Source organism: Camelus bactrianus, chromosome 1 (genome assembly GCF_048773025.1).
Source record: "Camelus bactrianus isolate YW-2024 breed Bactrian camel chromosome 1, ASM4877302v1, whole genome shotgun sequence".
Classification (NCBI taxonomy): domain Eukaryota; kingdom Metazoa; phylum Chordata; class Mammalia; order Artiodactyla; family Camelidae; genus Camelus; species Camelus bactrianus.
Window position 1 is genome coordinate 56,522,378 of NC_133539.1, and position 14,135 is coordinate 56,536,512.

General features: G+C 42.5%; 1 protein-coding gene across 2 annotated transcripts in view; it reads right to left on the reverse strand.

The window, feature by feature from the left end:
• GPR156 (G protein-coupled receptor 156) overlaps window positions 1-13,092 on the reverse strand; it is a 112,975-nt gene extending 99,883 nt beyond the window's left edge. For both annotated transcript variants that reach the window (XR_012507151.1, XM_010970862.3), the window contains exon 1: window positions 12,899-13,092. The gene's annotated coding sequence lies outside the window, so the exon portion shown is untranslated. The remainder of the gene's footprint in view (window positions 1-12,898) is intronic.
• Window positions 13,093-14,135: the final 1,043 nt, after the last annotated feature.

Sequence of the window (14,135 nt, forward strand, 5' to 3'; positions counted from 1 at the left end):
ATAAGTTATCTCATATGGTATTTTTATTTCCCTTTCTGGATTACCTCACTTAGAATGACATTCTCCAGGTCTATCCATGCTGCTGCAAATTGCATTATTTTATTATTTTTTATGGCTGAGTAGAATTTATTTTTAGAAGAGGTACTGGGGATTGAACCACTTGAGCTATACCCTACCCTTAATCAAACAAACATTAACAGAAATAAAAGGGAGAACTTGACAGTAACACAGTAATAGTGGGGGACCTTAACACCTCCCTTACATCAATGGACAGATCATCCAGACAGAAAATCAATAAGGAAACACAGGCTTTAAATAACAAATTAGACCAGATGGACTAAACTGATACTTACAGAGCATTCCATCTTGAAGCAGAATATATATATCCTTATATATTCTTCTCAAGTGTACCTAAAACATTCTCCAGGATATATCATGTGCTGGGCCGCAAAGCAAGCCTCAGTAAACTTAAGAAAATTGAAATCATGTCAAGTATCTTTTCCAACCACAACACTATGAGATTAGAAATCAATTACAAGAAAAAACTGCAAAAAAACCCCACAATCACTAAAGAAATCAAAAAGGAAATTCAAAAAATACATAGAGACAAATGAAAATGAAAACACAATGATCCAAAACCTATGGGACACAGCAAAACCAGTTCTAAGGGAGAAGTTTAGAGTAATACAAGCTTACTACAGGAAACAAGAAAAATCTGAAATAAAGAACCTAACCTTACACCTAAAGCAACTACAGAAAGAAGAACAAACAAACCCCAAAGTTAACATAAGGAAAAAACCATAAAGATCAGAGCAGAAATAAATGACACTAAAAAAAGAAAAAAATTGAAAAGATCAATATAAAACTAAAAGCTGGTTCATTGAAAAGATAAACAAAATTGATAATCTTAAGCCAGACTCATCAAGAAAAAAAGGGAGAGGGCCTAAATCAATAAAAACAAAAACAAAAAAAGGAGAAGTTACAACTGACACTACAGAAATACAAAGGACCATAAGAGGCTATTATGAGCAACTACAGGCCAATAAAATGGACAACCTAGAAAAAAATGGATAAATTCTTAGAAAGGTACAATCTCCCAAGACTGAACCAGGAAGAGAGAGAAAATACAAACAGACCAATTACCAGTACTGAAATCAAATCAGTAATTAAAAACCTCCCAACAAACAAAAGTCCAGGACCAGATGGCTTCAATGGTGAATTCTACCAAACATTTAGAGAAGAGTTAACACCTATCCTTCTGAAACCATTCCAAATAATTGCAGAGGAAGGAACACTCATTCTATGAGACCACAATCACCGTGATATCAAAACCAGACAAAGATATCATAAAAGGAGAACATTAGAGGCCAATATCACTGATGAATATAGATGTAAAATCTCAACAAAATATTAGCAAACTGAATCCAACAATATAGTAAAAGGATAACATACTATGGTCAAGTGGGATTTATCCCAGGGATGCAAGGACCTTTCAATATCCACAAATCAATCAATGTGATATACCACATTAACCAACTGAAGAAAAACCATATGATCAACTCAATAGACAGAGAAAAAGCTTTGGATAAAATTCAACATCCATTTATGATATAAACTCTTCAGAAAGTGGGCTTAGAAGGAACATATCTCAACATAATAAAAACATTATATGACAAACCCATATGTAACATCATACTCAATGGTGAAAAACTGAATTTCTCCTAAGATCAGGAACAAGACAAGGATGCTCACTTCCTCCACTTCTGTTCAACTTAGTTTTGGCAGTGCTAGCTACAGCAATCAGAGAAGAAAATGAAGTTTAAAAAATTTAAATAGGAAAAGGAGTAAAACTGTCACTGTGTCAAGATGACATGATACTATACACAGAAAATCCTAAAGAGACTAACAGAAAACTATGAGAGCTCATCAATGAATTTGATAAAGTTGCTGGATACAAAATTAATACACAAAAAAACTGTTGCATTTCTATACACTAACAACAAAATATCAGAAAGAGAAATTAAGGAAACAATCCCATTTACCATTGCTTCAAAAAGAATAAAATATCTAGCAATAAACCTACCAAAAGAGGCAAAAGACCTGTGCTCTGAAAATTATAAGATGCTGATAAAAAAAAATGAAGGTGACAGAAACAGATAGAAAGATATACCATGTTCTTGGATCGGAAGAATAAATATTAAAATAAATACCAATGCAATCTACAGATTCAATGCAATTCCTATCAAAAATGGCCTTTTTCACAGAACTAGAACAAGTAATTTTAAAATTTGTATGGGAACACGAAAGACCTCAAATAGCCAAAACAATCTTGAGAAAAAAGAACAGAGCTGGAGGAATCATCCACCCCGACTTCAGACCATACTACAGAGCTACAGTGATCAAAACAGCATGGTAGTGGCACAAAAAAACAGATCAACGGAACAGGATAGAAAATCCAGAAATAAATCCATGCACGTATGGTCAATTAATCTAAGACAAAGGAGACAAGAATATATGATGGAGAAAAGACAATCTCTTCAATAAGTGGTGCTGGGAATACTGGACAGCTACAAGTAAAAGAATGAAATTAGAACATTCTCTAACACTGTATACAAAAATAAACTCAAAGTGGATTAAAGACCTAAATGTGTGACTGGATACTATAAAACTCCTAGAGGAAAACATAGGCAGAACACTTTTTAACATAACATTTTTTTGGGATCTATCTCCTAGAGTACAGGAAATAAAAGCAAAAATAAACAAATGGGACCTAATTAAACTTAAAAGCTTTCACACAGCAAACGATACCATCAACATACTGAAAAGTCAATCTACTAAATGAGAGGAAATATTTTCAAATAATATGACTGATAAGGGATTAATATCCAACATATATAAATAGCTCATACAACTCAACATCAAAAAAGACAAACAGCTCGATTTAAAAATGGGCAGATACACAGGGAACTATATTCAATATCTTGTAGTAACTTATGGTGAAAAAGAATATGAAAATGAATATATGTATGTTCCTATATGACTGAGCATTGTGCTATAAACCAGAAATTGACACAACATTGTAAACGGACTATACTTTGTTAAAAAATATATTATAAATAGATAAATAAATATTTTTTAAATGGGCAGAAAGACTCTTTGGCTTTTTTACCTCTTGGTCTGTGCTACTTATAAATTGGTGAATTACTTGTAAGGAAAATATCTCAAATTTATTGGGCTGATTCCTCTGTGCCTCTTTCCTTTCCATGATCATGGTCGCTCATGTTCCGACTCATTTAGTATCCTTGAATTCCCTTTTTCCCCTTCTCAGTCCTATCAGGCTACAGAATGTTCTGCTCAGCTTCTCTGACTCTAAGCAGCTGGTTTTTGCCTGGCTTCTTAGCTTCTCCTCACATGCTACTTAATAAATGGTAAATGTCTCAAGGAAAAATACAACCTAGAATGTGGGGCACTCAATAAATTTCTCTTCTTTCTGAGGTCTTAGCTCTCAAGCCCTGGCTATCTTTTATGCCTTCAAATAGATTTCTGAAATCCAGCTTTTCTAGATGTCTCCTCTGGGAGCAATGGTCTACTACCAGGTAATCCATTATGTCCAGAGGCAGATGCTTAATGTCTTGTAATATGTTTAACCTTCAATTTTTTTTTACTGACAAGACCAAACTCTTAAAGATAATCTTCACAGACACAAATCACAGTGCAAACAGTATAAGACGTAACTATCTTTACTATTAACTATGAGACCATCTAAGATACATTATAGAATGCCTAAGTTGTAAGAGACAAACTTTACAGGAATTGGTTTAACTATCAGTATTACTCTGTTAGTGCATATTTGGAAATTAAAAGTTTATGTAAAATGATGTATTAACAGAAAAGAAGATACTATTCTTCAGGTTTATATACCTCCAAACCAAAGTTAAAATTTCTCCTTAGAAATCAGTCACAGTGACTTCTCTCCTGGTTTTCTTTTCTTCTCTTAGTTTTCAATCTAGGACACAAAAATCCATCTGAAAGCTACCGAGTAAAAAATGCAGCATGTGTTACAGAAGCCAGCAGCAAAATGTCTGCCACAAGACTTCATAATTTTGTTGCCTCTGCTTCTAATGTTTGCATTCTGAACACAGAATCACAACTGGGTTTCTAATACAGATTAGAGATCATAGATTTCCACAGAGTGTCCATAAGCTCACAGGCCCACTGGTCACTGAGCAGCCTTCAGGTAAGGATTTTTAAAATCTCATACACTTCTTGCTACTTTGTCAGTTCACCATTTATTTATATTTCACTTGCTCATACTCACCAGCTTCCCTTAATGCTTCTCTATTTTCTGCAACCCTGGTGTAGTGAGGAATCCCATTCCTCCCCAGTCTTGTGGACTAGACTGAATTTTTATGTGCAAACAAGAGCAAAACTAACAATGAAGCCCAAGTAGTCCTGGGATGCTCACTCCAAATGCCAGATTGGGTAAAATCATTTGTTTAAAAATGTTCGCATCTGTTGCTTGGCACTGATCCTTAAGCTCCAAGACCCCTACCTTCTCAACTAATTATCTTCATGTCAAGTAATCAGTTGTAGTTGATTGACTATATACTCATAAAAATCCCCAAATCCCAAATCCTTCAAAATAGAGGGAAGAGACCGAGATGGAATCAAAGAACTTTTCTCAATCCAGCTATTAAGGAAAGGGCACAACAAAAAACATGCAGAGACAATGCTGTGAGAAAGTACTGAAACAGCCTATTTTCTCTGAAAGCATCCCCTCCACACTGATCACACTGCTCCTGCCACAGATGAAGACCATGTATAATTCCTCAGCATGGAATAAATGAGCAAGGGGAATTGTAAACAGTCTGGCCAACCACAGCAACAGACACAATGCAACCGAGATACGGCAGACCCTGCTCCCCACTGATATAATCCACACTTGGCAAGGATGAGTTCTCACTGCAGGGCACTCCTGCCTAAACACACAGGCTCCCCGGAGAAAGGCGGTGGGAGAGGGGAGAACAAGACAAAGAAGGGAGGGAAGCAACCGCTGCAGGGGAGACCCACAGTCAGCATTAAAATTGTGTGTGTTCCCTTTGACCCAGGAACGCCAATTTGGGGAATTTTCCTTGGAAAATAAAAACCAAAGTGTAAGGATAAATGTAGAATGTTCATTGTGGCATAACTTGTTGTGTAAAACAAAACAAAACAAAACACTGGATGAAAACCCAGAATATCTATAAATACAGAAATAACGGGGAAAATTATGGAACTTCCTGCAAAGCAGTACTAGGTAGCTATTAAAAACAATACATTGGATCAATTATATGTATATATTTGTAAAAAATGTACATAATATAATAAATAAAATGAAACATAGAGTAACTATTATTATATAATTCCATTTACACATGAAATAGAAAATAACTCTACAATGTTTGAACGTAGAAAAGGAGTGAAGTGGTTTTGTCAGGAAGACGGAGGAGAGAAGAGGTGGAGATAGTAACATTTTCTTCATATACTGCTATCTTACTGGACTTGTTATAATGAGTGTATATTACTTTTATAATTTAAAATTAAAATACACTTAAAATATAAAAAGGATTTATTATAGCTGTAGAGTTATTTATTAAGCTGTGGAAGTAATGCCAGACCCCAGAGCTCAGTGGGAGTGTGTAGTTCTCTGGCATTTGCTTTAAATTGATCCTGGTGGGTAGAGGTAGACAACAACTTCTGCTCCTAGAGAGGCCTCACCTCGAGTCCCTCCATTGAAGCCAACTAAAGCACAGACTCGACAGCGCCTCTGGGAATGGCCAGTGGTTGTGGAATGAAAGCTACATCTACCTCTCCAAAGGCTCAGCTGCAGAGCCTCCCAAGGGGCTGCCAGAGCTGGTGAGCAGCCGGCAGAGGTGTGGATGAGAACTGAACAGGCTTTTATCTGGGAAAATCCCGCTACTCCGACCACTAACAGCTTTTGTTGGCTCCTGTTCCATTCTCCTAAGATGAGATGCACAAGACTTGCCCAGCTGCTGCAGGAATCAACACTAAACTCTGTGGGAAAGATGCTGCCACCCAGGTTAAAGTGTTCTGTGTTAGCACCTTGGCAGAAGATTCTTTGAGGACTACTAGAAGCCAGTTGTGGGACTTCCAGTTGTCACCCACATGATGTCATTAAGGCCCTGGAGGTGTGACAGTTGGCTTAATATTTGCAATTTGGTTTCATGCTAATAGAAGCTTCCAGATCTTCAGGGGAGCAATAGATATACAAAATCCAATCACAACAGAAGCTAGCAGCCTGCAAAGAATTAACTTTTCTGTTCATTCATCTTCCAACATCTTTTTTTCTGTTCTTGTACAATCCTCTGTCCTCCATCTGTGCTTCTTCTTTCTCCCTGCTTAATTTCTTTAGTAGATTTCTTACTTAATGTTTTCTTGATTATCATAGAGATGCATGCTTATAATAGCAATTGTGGAAAATATGGATAAATTTAAAAAAGAAAAATAATCATTTATAATCCCACATCTGGTAATATTTAGAAATGATTTCTTGTTATCTTTATACTTTTTTAGAGTAGGTCTACATTTGTGTATCTTTGCAAGTACAGTTGAACTCACGTATATATCTAACATCATGAAAGAATATGAGAGAACGTGATGGAAGTGGGAAAGGGGATTTGGACGGCGTGTTGCTGCTGGTCTCTGCACGGTTGTGGTGTGGCTATGTGTTCTGGTGTGTCGAGCCTATATTAATATTCCTCAGACTGACTGACAACAGCCTTTTCTTTTCCCTTCATGGCTGCCTTGGAAGTCAGCAATATTTGCTGGAAAAGATTCCCATGGGTGGTTATTTGATCTTCCTTCCTCCCAGTTTTTCACTTGCAGATAACTGGATACCTAGCAGGTCACTACTCCCTTCCCTTTCCTGTCTCCTGACATTGTCTCTCCTACTCCCTCTATACTCCAATCTTCTGGGATAACAAACAGCATCCAAAAGCAGGCAGCTGTCATGAGTCAGGGCACAAAAACAGAAATGTACATTTGGAAAAGGCATTCAATTAAGCTTGCAGCCTGTTCACCTGTTCAGGGGAAATATTACAACCAATGTGGCCCTTGGGAGATTCCACTTCATGCAGAAAATAAGGAATATTTTAGATTAGAGCCAAGAAGGCCGTTGTTGGTCTGGAGTTTTGCCCTTTCCCTAGTTAAGACACTGGCATCTGCCTCCTCTCTCAAGATCTCCCCAGTTACCCTTGGAATTCAGGATGGAGAGCTGACAGTGCTGACTGATAGTTCGCCCTTCCAGCACAGGTAGACAGCAATGGGAGGGCCCAGAGCCTTCTTTCCTGGGTGTTCCCAGTGTCACTCTGGAACAGGTGCCCATGGCAGCAAGAAAGCAGTTCCAAACAGCAAGGTCCAGAGCAGAATCGTGAAGTTTCTCTAAGAGGTCCTTCCATGCTCTTTTCTGTCTTCATACTAAGAAACCGCTTGTCCCCATCAGGACTTCAGAACTCTCTGACTAATCTACACGCATGCAAAGTTCCTCGCGGCAGCCCTGAAGACTGAATTCCCCAGGACCATCACTTCCACAATGATCTCTTCCTTATCACAAACATCATCAAGTGGAGATGCTGAGAGGTTTCACACCTCTCGCTCCCTATTTTTCACTACAGAGTTAAAAATAAACATCCTTGGGCACTTTTGAACAGGAATCGTAATCTGAAGGGAGACACGTGGAAGGTGGCCGGCAGTCCGGTCTACAGGTTGTCACTCTGCGTGGCCTCAGCCCTCTGCTGCCAGTTTTCTCTGCAGTCACCATCCAGTAGCCGGGTCGAAGCAGGTCTGAATTCTGCAAAGACGGTCTGCCGGCCTCACTGCCTTGGTCCTCTGTTGCCAGGCAACCTAGCCTGAAGTACACTGACCCAGATTTAGGTTCAGGCGATAAAGGGGTACTTAGACCCTTTCAAATCCCCTCCACTGAGGCAAAGTGGCCATAAAAGAGGTCAGAGGATGCAGCATATGGCCTATCAATTCAGTTTGACTCGGAGCATTCTGAGTGTATGTGTGATAAGGGGCAAGAGGGCGGTTGGTGAGACCTGTTCCTGGTGAGTCCCCGGAGTACACCAAATGGATCTGACCTCCCCTTGTCTACATCCTTCAGAGTAGACTACACAAAGTCTCTAGACTGAGAGAGCACCGAATCCTAACCACTAGACCACCAGGGAGTGTCACAAAATCTCTAGACTGGATTGGACATGGTAGAAAATTCTGGAAGTGCCTTGGACATAAACAGACCTCAAGGCCTTGCTCAGGCTGGATGCACCATCCAAGAATTATTTAAAATTGGACCCAATCTCAGGTCAAAAGTTATGTGGTTCCCTACAACAGAGTGAAGTCCACGCTCTTGGTCCTTTACAAGTTGGCCTTCAGTGCTCCCGCCTTATCTCTCACTGCAAACCTGCCCTGACCCTCCACGCGCCACCTCTTCACCTTACTCAAGCCACACCAGCACTCGGCCCCACCTCGAATGTCTGCTCAACTTACCTGTCTCTCTGGAAATGCCCTTCCACACCACAACTGCCAGTCAAACAACCACATCTCCTTCAGACCTTGACTCAAAAGGCGCTTCTTCCTTGGAAGAAAATAATGATCCCTCTTGAAATAGCTAGTTCTCTACCCTCCACCTGGAAACTCTGGCTAGCCTCCACTCCTTCCCCCATAGTTTCATAGCAGGTGTGATAACTTAATTATAGCAGTCGGCAGAGTTGTCTTATGTAGGCCTTGTCTACATCGGTGTTGAAGGAACTGTGTCCTTTACAAGGCTGATTATTTCATTCATCTATTCGGAATGAACGCACGCCATCTTAATTAATCCCTCCTCACGATGACAAGCTCTTTTGCCCCAGCCCCTCTGGACTCACACCTTCAGGGATACTACATTAACTGTCCCTGCTCTTCTGGAATCATTTTTGTCAGCACAAGCATCTTTCTCCTGACCCAGACACTACTGATACCCATTCTTCTGTGTGCTCACTCTCCCCTATCCCTAGAAAGCAAGGTGCTCTGCAAGGTGGGTTCAGTATCACCAATGTTCTCTGGCCGTATCATCTGTCTCTGTTGGAGCAGCTCATGATTATGACAAGTGTCTCTGAGAAACACCTTGAGAAGTCTGGATGGAAACCAATGCCCCATGGAAACACATAAATATTTTATCAGGCTCTGAACAAGACTCTTGTTCATAAATATTTCAACCCTTCGATGGCAGCATGCTCAGTGGCTGATCAGAGTCAACTTGTGCTGGGATGGGGAGCAGGGAGGAGGAGGGGGACACAGCAGCGGTGGCAGCAGGCACTCTACAGTCTCCTTTACGGATAAGAAGCACTGAAAGTGCACTCGGGGGCTGCCCGATTGGGATGGACACTCATTTTCCAAGTGCCCTCTCTCGGCAGCGGGAGGAGGTCAGCGCTCAGTGGGGCTGTCTACGGAAGGCACTGTGGGGCTGCAGGCGGACTGCCACATCAGTCACCACCCCCATAACCTGCCAGACTTCTCTCAGCACTTGTGGCACAAAGAAGACTTCCAGATAAAGTACACAGGACTTAAAATGAGGCAGAATCTATAGGAATGCTCATGGAAGCTTTATTCAAAATAGCCCCAAATTGGAATCAACCCAAGTGTCCATCAATAAGAGAATGGAGAAATAGATGGTAGATATTCATATGGTGGAATACTATCTTGGAATAAAAGGAAATGAACAAACTGATAGACTCACCCACGTGGATGAATTTCATAGACACTGTGTCCAGCAAAAAGAAGTCAGACACAAAAATATATCCTGTGTGAATGTTGTTTATATGATGTTCAGGAACCAGCAAAACTAATCTATGATAATAGAAATCATAACAAAAGTTGCTCCTGGGAGGTGGGGGTGACTAGCAAGGGGCATGAGGGAAATTTCTGGGACTGAAAGGTCTATATCTTGTTTGGGATGAGGGTTTGTCAAAAATAACCCAGCTTCTGGCACAGGACTCAGCTTCAAAGCACTGTGAGGATACAAGTGGCTACTGAGCTCCAGGATCATCACTCACCTATAAAACATTGATTAACCTGAATTACTTACAAGGACTTCTAGTATTTTACCAAGCATTCTGCAACCCTCATGGCAGGCAAGGTCTTGTTTGTGTCATTTAATTATCTAGTTAATTCAATAATTATTTATTAATTGCTTACAATATGCCAAACATAAACAGAGCCATGGATAAAAAAAAAAATTCTTGTCTTTATGAAACTTACATTTGAGTGGGGGACATGTGGATGATTAACATAGAAACGGACATACTATAAAATGCCAGGTAATGATGAGTGCAGTGAAGACAGCTGAAGCAGGGTCAGAGAACAGGGAGTGACAAAGCACTGTTTTGGATCAGGTGGTCAAGGATGGAGAAAGTAACACTCGAAAAAAGCCCTGAATGAACTAAGGAAAGAAGCAGTGCACATATCTGAGGGAAGAGTGTGCAGGCAGAGAAGAGCAGGGAAGGCGGTAAAGTGAGGGGAGAGTGACAGAATACGTCAAAGAGGCCAGATCGCATAGGGCTTTGGTAGGTCCTGGTAGAGAACTGGATTTTATTACAAGTGTGAGGGATTTTATTCCATTGGAGGATGTTAAGCAGGGGATTGATATAATCCAACTGATGTTTTAACAATGGAAAAAAGGAAGCAATTAAGAGATTTGCCTAAGATTCTTCAGGAAGAGTCAGAAGAGTAAGATCCTATCCCCGCCACCCCCGCCCTCAGAAATGTTAATTTCCTTCACACATCTATTTCTTAACCACCTTCTAATTCAAGCTCTGTCCAGGACCAGATAACATATGCCTGGATTGCAAAATCTGATTTTTATTAACAGTTAACGTCTGAAGATGATTATAAGTTTATAAGAGAGGTAGGTAACTTTTCTGTACGTCTGAAATTTTTCATAATAACATGTCCTTCAACATGTTATAAAAAGAGGTAGGAATGTGCATCATTTATCAAGGTAAAATTCATCAGTAACTGCATATGAATGTTAGGGTTCTCAACACCTTTCTGCAAAATAAATGGTCTAATTTTTAACTAAATGTGGAACATTCTTTTCAGCTTTCAAATCCAACTTGTGGGCCCCAAGTCAGTTCACCTTCCACCGTCTCTGTGGAAGGTCAGAGCCTCAGTGCCTTTCTCCTCTCTCCCTCAGCCCCCACTTACTCTCTGTGAGTAGAAAGAAATGCAAATTCGGGAGAAGGGGAGACTTTTCAGAGATGTTCTCTACAACATCAACCCCATCTGGAAATGGCCCTATAATCAAACAACAAATAAGGAAAGATTAAAACCTTCAGCAGGAAACAAACTGTTAAGCGTCTACTGTCCTCCCCAGAGAACCTCTTTCCCTTCATCATTACTCTCCTACTCTTCTGAGTGCCTCCTGGGCGGGAAGTCTAGGCTGGAAGTTGCTTCATCCCACCTACCTTTGGGCCACAATTCTGCTTCACTAGACTTGGAAATTCTCTATCCCCAGGCTATCATAACTCTGCCTCTGACCAGGCTTAATGCTAGACTTTACTGGGGAACAGGGAGAAGCTAAAAGCTGGAGGCAAAAGAGAAGGGGAAATATAGGGAGCACTCCAGAGACACTGGCAGCCCTGAAGTGGAATTAGGCTGGCAAAATAGGGACCAGAGAGCCACCGTTCCCCTCCCAAAGGATTCTTAACTCAAGCAAAGCCTGCCAAGGCATTTTCTTCTCCAGACTCAAACTACCTTAACAATACATACAAATCACTTCCTCAGCCATTTGTCTCCACACCCTTTTGCTCCAACTGCAGCAAAGGAAGAAGCTGCTGTTTTGCAAGCCTGGCTGCTACTCAGCCTGCAGGGAGGCCTTCTATGCTGCATTTAGCCGTTGGTGGAGAAAAATCAGTTTTCCTTTGCAGGCCTTGCTGCCTCATACAATTGCATCAACAATTTTTCCAGCTTTTAATCCCCATCTCAAAATCTTTCACTTTTACGTGGAGATGCCATAATTTAATGTTACCCTCCATATCCTGGTTCAAAGGACTACACCAGAAAAGACATTTCATTATAGGCTAGGACATAATTTGCCTATTATTCATGCAGGCATGTACCTAAGAAACCAACAAAGGGAAGAGTAAGAGCATGCCAAGACTTCTCGCCCCACAGATTTCTATTCTAAAATGTTAACAACAAAACTCGATTAAAAAAAAACCTCAAGGTTCGGATTCTGCAGTGTCGCATATATACCCAGACACACACTATTCAGACGCCAAGTTCAAACAAGTGGCCTCAAGTTTCCGGATAGAGCCAAGTAGGAGACGAGTGCTCGCCAGGGTACAAGGATGCTGCAGCTCCCGGGAGACTCTCCTTGGCCCAGAACAAGGCAATTCGACAGACCGCGGTGCAATAAAACTCTCGTCAGGACTTCACAATCTCCGTGAGGAAGTCCACCCTATCTACCGCCCTGCACCCCTGGGTGAACGCGCCCCTGCCAGGCAGATGGGACCAGCCTGGCGAGGAGGCTCTCTCCCTGCAGTTCCGTCTGAACAGTCTGTCGCTCATTCAAGCAAACACAACAGCCGCAGCCCCTCTTCCCAACAAACACCAATGCTCTCCTCCCTCTCCTCAGGAAGCTGCCACGGGCATCCCTGCTCAGTGACCTCGGGCTCGCTTCCAGTTTCGAAGGTAGTTTCTTTACCGTTTCCGAAGAAGCAGCCCAGATTCTGAAGAGGAGACAAAGTGCTCCCATTCCTTTCCACTTTGTACCTTAGTGTTTGATGTTTTGTAGACATATCGTGTCCACAGAGAGGTCCCCACAAAATCCCGAATTTGGGACCCTCAAGGGCGCGCTGCTCACCTCACCAGGTCCGGAACCGCCGAGGAGCGCCAACCCCGCGGTGCCCGGGTCTCTCGCGGGTGCGCGGGGCCGGAAGGGACGGGGAGGGGCGGCGGCAGCACAGCGGAGCGCCGCGCCCATCGCCGCGCGGGGAGCAGAGCGCGGAGGCGGCGGGACGGCGGCGCCGGGCTCTGCGGTCTGCGCGGGGCGCGCGGTGCCTGCGGGGCTGCCGCCGGCGGGCCCTGGCGGGGCCGCGCGTCCAGCCCCTCCCTTGGCACCGCCCCGCACGCGGCGCCAGACCGAGCGCTCGGCCGGGAGCGCCCGCAGGCTAGGACGGCTCGGAGCCCCAGGAACCCTGCGCGCCGCGCCCTCCTGCCCGCTCCCGCGTCCGGTCCCCTGGGGCAGCCCGGCCTCCGGCCGCTGGGCTCCCAGACCCCCTCCGTGGGCGCCTTCCTTCAGCCTGGGCTTGCGGCTGCCGGAGGACCTGGCCCCGGGGCCGTGGAGCCTCAAGCTTGGGTCCCAAATATCCATTTTTATTTCTAAGATGGAGTTACCAATTCATATTCTTATTTTATCCTCTGTAGGTTTTCCAAATGCTTTACGTTGAGTTTGTATTCACTTTATTATCAGATGAGAACGTTGCTTTTCCCAGGATTGTTAAAAGGAAACCCAAACAAGATGTTTACCCATGAAAAATATGCATGAGCTTTGTGTTTAAGACATCCTTAAAAAGTCACAGGGTGAGAGAGATGGAGATGGTCTTGGAGAGACTTTCCATATTTTCATTTACTTTAAAACCTCAGACGTGTTGTGCTCGTTGGGAAGCCCCACATTTTCTCCACTGCGTGGAGGAAACCCTTGGCTGGCGAGGAGGGAAGGGAGGGAAGCTGGGTAGTGACATTCTTAGATGTCTTATGCACTATGCTACCCAAGAGGTTTCTTTTCACAGAAAGGGTACTAATGAAGGGGGACATTAGAGGAAGAAAGGATAGCCAAGGGTTTCCTCAAGGCAGTGAGCAAAAAGCTGGATTTCCCGAGTGCAGGAATTATGCCTGAGATTCTACCCAGGTCTCTTCCAGATCTCTCGTTCTTTCTGTACAGCCTGACCTGTGCATTTGGAACAGACAGAAAGTGAGGGAGACAGATTTGATCCTCTTTCTTGGGAGTTGCTTTAGTTAAGAAGGCACGTGGGTTTAACGTCTCCTCAGGGCAGCTGAGTCCAGAGACCAGAAACAGCTCCTCAGTTCTGTGATTGTAG